Genomic DNA, 8,416 nt, shown 5'->3' on the forward strand with positions numbered 1-8,416 from the left:
ACATTGTCTCCCACCCCACTTGTGTTCAGTGTCACAAGGCTACTAATCACTGGTCCCCATTGCCAGTCATCAATCCTACCTGTTGACTGTTTATTTACCTGCTTGTCATTTGTGTATATAGCCTACCCCTTTCTGTTTCTGTGTTTCAGTTACAAAGTCTGCTCATTAACTGGAGAGTCTTAGCCATACTGTTTTCCATTATCATCGCCCTTTTTGGTTGTCGATTTAGTACTTGTCTTTGTTTTTTTATTGTTTTCTTAAATTATCATTGTGTTCTTGTTTACTCCATATTAAATAAGCCATTCTTATTTACATACATACAATGTCCCGGAGCTAAACCGTCTCTCTCTCTCTATCTCTCCCTTCATGATGATGAGTTCGCCCACCGATGAGCTGGCTTGTTACTCTACAAGGGAAATTGCAGGTGGAAGGCACATCTGACACATTCAGATAAGTGCGCGGGTCCCATAGATCTTTGATTATATTTAAATTTGACATATTTAATTTTAATATCTCAGCATAGTATGATGCACATGCCTTACCTGCTCCAAATTGTTACGGGGTGCGATTGAGTGCATCTACCCACCATTTGTAGGCACCTTTAAAATCTTAATACACTGTCGAGCCCCAGGCATCTTGAATTTTATTTCTGCCTCGAACAGTATGACCTCACAAGTAGACCAACCGACCAGCTCCGAGACCATCAACTGTTGCCTTCTGGTCATTCCATTTTTTCCGCCGATCAGCTGCAGCTCTTAATCTTTCCTGAGCTCCATCAAATGCTATTTGGAGGTGTCGCTGGTGGTCCTGCACCCACTCATTGACATGGCCCTCGGCTGGTTCCAGCACCCTATCGAGGAGAAAATCCATGGGTAATTGAGGTTCCTGACCAAACATAAGAAAATGGGGCGACTCACTAGCAGACTGGTGCATAGTAGTATTATAAGAGAAGACCACTTGAGGGAGATAATTGGGCCAGTCCAGCTTTCTACCTGGGAGAAAAGAGCGCAGAAGGCCATGCAAGGTCTGGGCGATTAGCACCTTTGCCCGACCAGCTCTGTTGTTCTCTCGATCCCTTGATGCCCATGACCTTGATGTAACTGCCACAACACCTGTTCTTTCAAAGACTCTGTGAGGAGGATCTGTCTGACTTTTTCTCCACCAACAGCTCTAAAAATGCGTCGATAAATTCTCTTCAACCACCTGCTCCCACTGGCATATCAACTCCCGCACAGAGTTAGACAGGGTCTGGCACTCAACGGCATCTGGAACCCTTCTTTGTTGCCAGAGCCGAAGGAAGGTGCTAATGGAAGGATCAGCTCTCTGAAGGGCAATTAAATCATCCACAGAGTAAGATGGTAAAACAGATATAGCTCCCAATTTGTCAGTATCAAGGTGACTTAGTGGGTTGTAGTCAGTCCACACCACACACTTCTGGCCCATCAAGTCCTCCCTAAATTATTCTGTCATAGGCCATTTCAAAGCCAGTAATACTAATTTCATGGAACTGTAATTAGACATATTCCTCTAAGACTGACTTCTGGCACAGGCACTAAGGCTTATCTTGCCATCCTGCTCCTGAGAGAGTGCTGCTCCCAAGCTACTCCGACTTGCATCCACCTTGAGAATAAAGGGGAGGGAAAAATTAGCATATGCTAAGATGGGGGCTGTCACTAACCTGGCCTTGACATCATGGAAACTCCTCTCGCGGCCCTCGGTCCAGGCATCTCTCAGCTGCTTCCTACTACTTCTCAAGATGATGAAGCGGGACAGCAAGCTTGGAAAAACCTTCCACAAAACTGGGCTGGGCACCAGATATCCACTCCATCAATCGCTGAAAGGTGCCGGGTGCGTTACAAAGGCCAAAGGGCATTCTCTTGAATTTAAACAGGCCAAAGGGAGTACAGAAGGAGGTTTTCATTTTATTTTCCTCAGCAACACCTACCTGATTATAGCCACTGGTAAAGAAGCAATTTGCTCCTGAAAAAACATCTAATGATTCCTCAATCCTCAAAGCCCTGTACCTAGCTCACCTTACCCTGCTGAGAATCCTCCTCTTCTCCATGGTGTCCAAATACAACTGTACAGTTACTCACTGTTAAAAACGTACAACATACTGTCACAGAATCACAATCACATCACATCACAACAATACATCTGATACCCACTTCTCAGAGAAAATTAATTTAACCAGATCTAACCTGAGTATGAAACAGGAAATGCAGAATTTTTAATGTTGACAAAAAAACCCATCTGTTTCTATGCTCTAAACTTAAAAATAAGGAATGATTTATGTTTTTGATTTTATTCAATTGTAAAAAGAGTATATATATATATATATATATATATATATATATATATATATATATATATATATATATATATATTGAATCGATTGTTTGTTTTCTTTATTGCTGTATGTCACTGTGCAAACTGTCTTTCCCAACTGTCATTGTGATGAAATAAACGTGCAGCATTTGTGTGTTGTGGACGGATTTCTCAAGGATGGCTCTAACATCGAGTCTGTCATAATACACTAGACCAACGCGGCTAAACCAATTAATGTTGTTAAAGGATAGATGCAAGCAAATATGACTTATTTCATTTTTAAGTCGGTTGGGCTTACTAATGGTGCAAAAACAGACGCTATATCTCAACACAATATGAACATCTAACAGAAAAATAATTTACCCAGGTTTAACTCACTATAGTGTGCACAACACGCTGTTGACTGAGCTTTCTATCTTGGGCTACTGTAGAATGTTGGTAACAATAACATTAAAATGTCATCGGTATCATCCATACCTCACCATTGCGTAAAGTAAGACCAAGTGTTATCTTCATATCATATCGTTAATCGTCATAGTTGCATAGTCATAGTCTTTTAACTGATGCAGCAGCACCCATTCGCGCGCACCGAGTACTCGCGTACTTGAGTTTTTCAGGAAACGAGTACTCCAGTTGTAAAATTATGCACCTGTGCAAACCCTAATGTAGATAGATAGATAGATATACAGCCTCCTGTTCTCAGCTAATTAAACTAACTAATATATCCACTGTCATGTTCTACCACACTATCAGTTACAAAAATAGTGTTATGACCTTTCTACTTCTGCTTTTGCGTCTGGTGGGAGTGGGGCTTCAAGCATAATCATGCAGTTTTATTTCTATGCTCTAAACTCAACATCAAAAGTGAATTTGATTAATTGCTGTCAGTGATAACCGTGCTCAGGGCGTAAAGCTAACCAGACTCTCTCTGGATAAATTTTGCTTAAATTTATCCAACCACCATTTTGTCACCACATATAAAAGTGCTTTCACATGAGGAAAAGATGTGATTCTTTTACTTCTTGGAAAAACAACAATTATCCCTACCTCTAGATGGCATTGTTAAACCGCCCAACACTAAAAGAACGCTGACCACTTTTGTTTTTGGTGTTGCTGCTGTTGTTGTTGTCATTGTTGTTGTCATCCTCATTGTTGTCGTTTGTTATTGTTGTCGTTGTTGTTGTCGTTCTCACTGTTGTTGTTGCATCTCCACACATCACAATCACATCACATCACTACAACACATCTGATACCCACTTCTCAGAGAAAATTAATTTAACTAGATCTAACCCCAGTATGAAACAGGAAATGCAGAATTTTTAATATTGACAAAACCCCCCATCTGTTTCTATGCTCTAAACCAGAGAAAACTAAAGCATTAAATGGCAATTTTGTTTTCCATGTCCAAGGTCCTGAAAATGTCCAAGTTCACAGTCATTTAGGCCATATATTGACTGAAAGGCAGTAAAGAGTGTCATTGCATTATATGATATGACAGTATTTTGCATGTCACACCGGTATAACAACAGTTGCACTTGTTGAAACTATGTTAAAGAAAGATTATTCCAGAGGATTCCATGCAGTGGCCACATCACTGTCTGAGTCTTGAGTATGAATAATGTGAATGTCGTGACGAATCGTTTGGACTGCATGGACTTTCTTTTTTTGGCCTCCCCCAGGTAAAGCAGGCCCCAGAGGTCTGGCAGCGAGCCCGCCAGCAGTGTCATCAAACTTGGCCAAAGACAGCAAATCCTAGGGTAGGCACAGCAAAGGTGAGGGGTAGGCACCCTGTTTGGGTACCCGGGGGCACCATTAAGTTAGTGCCCACTACGTGAGAACGTACAGCATTTCCCTCGGATTGAGGAATCATTAGATGTTTTTTCAGGAGCAAAATGCTTCTCTACTATAAATTTGGCCAGTGGCTATAATCAGGTATGTGTTGCTGAAGAAGATAAAATGAAAACCTCCTTCTGTACTCCCTTTGGCCTGTTTGAATTCAAGAGAATACCCTTTGGCATTTGTAAAGCACCCAGCACCTTTCAGCGATTGATGGAGTGGATATCTGGTGCCCAGCACTTCTGAACTTTGCTCCTGTACCTTGATGACATTGTCGTATTCTCTTCTACCGTAGATGGACACTTGCGGTGCCTGGACTCTGTGCTGAGTCGCTTGCATCAGGAAGGCACTGCAAAGGTGAGGGGTAGGCACCCTGTTTGGGTACCCAGGGGCACCATTAAGTTAGTGCCCGCTACATGTTCCCAACAGTGTTCTGCTCCCACTGGTGCTGCCTTGTTTGAGCCCTTTACTAAGGTTACTAAGGTTACGATGTGTGGAGGTTAGTGATGAAACTATATGTTGCTGCTGCCTCTGTTTGTTCCATCTGTCTGTTCTCTTGTAGGTGGAGTCTGACACTGATTGTTTGCGGGCGGGGCTACTCCTATTTAAGCGACCCGTCCCAAGATGGCTGTCTCTCTCCCTCATTCTCCGATTCCTTCGGGCAGACGCTGGAGCTATCTTTCGTTTATAGTGGTTGTTATTTAATTTCTTGTGTTAGTTAATGTCGTCATAGTTTGTAAACACCTAGTTTCTTTTCTGTAAACAGGTATATTTCCAGTATTGGCGGGCACTTATTTTGAGCACTTTAGGTCAGTTTCAGTGAGGCTAGCAGAAAGTTGGACGGAAGACTCACATTTTTCTTTTCACGGGAGCCAGGGAAGTTAATTTGTGCACAAGGAAGAAAGCGAGAGGGTTTTTTTTTTATTATCTTGTCTTCTGTTTTCCTGTTGTTGTCATCTGCGACCGCCTCAATCCCTTATTTTGTGAATTTTGTTAATCTTCATTAAACTTGTAAAAAAGATTTAGCGTACAGAACGGTGTGGGCTTTTTATGTTACTGCGTCCTGTCAGCAGGTCTCCCGGTTTCTCCAACTATGGTTCAGGTAACTGAGTATGGCACTGCCTATATCCCTGTGGTAAATGTCGGAACAGTTGATGCAAAACGTTACCCACACTATTCTCTAGGAACTCTGAGCCTTGCTCAGATCATCAGCTTACCTGCAGGGGTTACGGAGGCTTCCTGGGAGTCAGATAGGAACCAGATTACAGCTACTGTACGTTCTCAGCATGGTAAGGTGAGCTAGGTACAGGGCCTTATAGACTCCACTGATTTATCTCCCCTTTCAGAGTCTGATCAGAATGGGGTGAGATCTTTGCTACTGAAACACAAAGATGTATTCTCTGCTCAGGAGGGAGATTTAGGTTGCACCCACCTTATCTCTCATGAAATCCCTTTGCTCGATGATGTTCCTGTCTGTCAGAGGTACAGGTAAACTCCTCCCTCTGATTATGATGCCGTCAAGGCCCACATTCATCAATTATTAAACCAGAGTTTTAGCCCTTATGCCTCTCCTATTGTCCTTGTCAAAAAGAAAGATGGCAGCCTCTGCATGTGTGTGGACTATTGTCAACTGAATAGTAAGACCAGTTGAGGTGCATTTCCCTCGGATTGAGGAATCATTAGATGTTTTTTCAGGAGCAAAATGCTGCTTTACCAGTGGCTATAATCAGGTACGTGTTGCTGAAGAAAATAAAATGAAAACCTCCTTCTGTACTCCCTTTGGCCTGTTTGAATTCAAGAGAATGCCCTTTGGCCTTTGTAACGCACCCGGCACCTTTCAGCGATTGATGGAGTGGATATCTGGTGCCCAGCCCAGTTTTATGGAAGGTTTTTCCAAGCTTGCTGTCCCGCTTCATCATCTTGAGAAGTAGTAGGAAGCAGCTGAGAGATGCCTGGACCGAGGACCGCGAGAGGAGTTTCCATGATGTCAAGGCCAGGTTAGTGACAGCCCCCATCTTAGCATATGCTAATTTTTCCCTCCCCTTTATTCTCGAGGTGGATGCAAGTCAGAGTAGCTTGGGAGCAGCACTCTCTCAGGAGCAGGATGGCAAGATAAGCCTTAGTGCCTGTGCCAGCAGTCAGTCTTAGAGGAATATGTCTAATTACAGTTCCATGAAATTAGTATTACTGGCTTTGAAATGGCCTATGACAGAGTAATTTAGGGAGGACTTGATGGGCCAGAAGTGTGTGGTGTGGACTGACTACAACCCACTAAGTCACCTTGATACTGACAAATTGGGAGCTATATCTGTTTTACCATCTTGCTCTGTGGATGATTTAATTGCCCTTCAGAGAGCTGATCCTTCCATTAGCACCTTCCTTCGGTTCTGGCAACAAAGAAGGGTTCCAGATGCCGTTGAGTGCCAGACCCTGTCTAACTCTGTGCGGGAGTTGATAGGCCAGTGGGAGCAGGTGGTTGAAGAGAATTTATCGACGCATTTTTAGAGCTGTTGGTGGAGAAAAAGTCAGACAGATCCTCCTCACAGAGTCTTTGAAAGAACAGGTGTTGTGGCAGTTACATCAAGGTCATGGGCATCAAGGAATCGAGAGAACAACAGAGCTGGCCGGGCAAAGGTGCTAATCGCCCAGGATGCATCAGGATATCAAGGTTTGGTGTGTTTGGTGTGATTAGTGTGTTCTGGCAAAACACATACAGTCTGCTGTCCCAACATCCATGGGGTACTTAATAGCTTCAAGAGTGCCCCCTTCAAGACAGAAGGGAGTAAGTACTAATCATGACTGATATGACTGATGCTTTCTCTGAGTTTACCAAGCCAATTCCCAGCAGGGACCAGAGAGTCTTGACAGTAGCCAGTACACTTGTGAAAGAGTGGTTTTATAAGTTTGGAGTACCTGCCAGAATGTATTCAGCAGCTTTGCACCCTTTATGGAGTCCAGAAGACACACTCTACACCTTACCACCCCCAAGGGAATGGCCCATGCTAACAGACCTTGCATGGCCTTCTGCGCTCTTTTCTCCCAGGTAAGAAGCTGGACTGGCCCAATTATCTCCCTCAAGTGGTCTTCTCTTATAATACTACTATGCACCAGTCTGCTAGTGAGTCGCCCCATTTTCTTATGTTTGGTCAGGAACCTCAATTACCCATGGATTTTCTCCTCGATAGGGTGCTGGAACCAGCCGAAGGCCATGTCAATGAGTGGGTGCAGGACCACCAGCGACACCTCCAAATAGCATTTGATGGAGCTCAGGAAAGATTAAGAGCTGCAGCTGATCAGCGGAAAAAATGGAATGACCAAAAGGCAACAGTTGATGGTCTCGGAGCTGGTCGGTTGGTCTACTTGTGAGATCATACTGTTCAAGGCAGAAATAAAATTCAAGATGCCTGGGGCTCGACAGTGTATTAAGATTTTAAAGGCACCTACAAATGGTGGGTAGGTGCACTCAATCGCACCCCTTAACAATTTGGAGCAGGTAAGGCATGTGCATCATACTATGCTGAGACTGGTCCCATTAAATAGGGACAAGTCTTCCCCCTTAACAGCGTGTCTCATGCATACTCCCAATTAGCCTGCCAGATAGGCAGTTACTCACTTTAACCTTAACCCATAAATAGCCACACCTTATCCGGGTTTAATGAATGTTCTTTAGGTTTCCAGTGCTGCTGTGTGTGGTGTTCGGCAAACAAGATGCCTGAGTCTCTGCTGAGAATTTCAGTAAAACTTGCATGCTTAAGCATGCTCCATAACTGCATGGGTTGTCGCCTTAGAGGTACTCCGTTTTGGTTCAGAGGAGTCACATGAGTACTCAGTGTGAGTCTTTTCGCTCTGAGCTCCAAGTAGCACGCTAAGTCTGTGAACTTGAATTGAATTCCCAGCTGGGTAAAAGTTTCTCTTCTTCTTTTTCCCTGTTTTTTTCTTGAGTCTGACAGTTTGTTTTGGTTTGTCAATGTAAATATTGTCCAGTTGTCTGGGTGATGCTAAAACATGTAAAATATTTCTAAATAAACTTTTGTGGTTCGTGTTAAACTTGTGCCTGCCTGTAGAGTGTTACGTTCTTTTCTATGGCTTGTCGCTATTAAACTAATTTTAGCTGTGCACTGTAAATACTGAGTATCAGTATTTAAAATAAGATATATCAAATTATTATATAAGTAAAATTATATTAAAATTAAATATGTCAAATTTAAATATAATCAAAGATCTATGGGACCCGCGCACTTATCTGAATGTG

Source organism: Chanos chanos, chromosome 11 (assembly GCF_902362185.1).
Source record: "Chanos chanos chromosome 11, fChaCha1.1, whole genome shotgun sequence".
In the NCBI taxonomy this organism is placed as follows: Eukaryota; Metazoa; Chordata; class Actinopteri; order Gonorynchiformes; family Chanidae; genus Chanos; species Chanos chanos.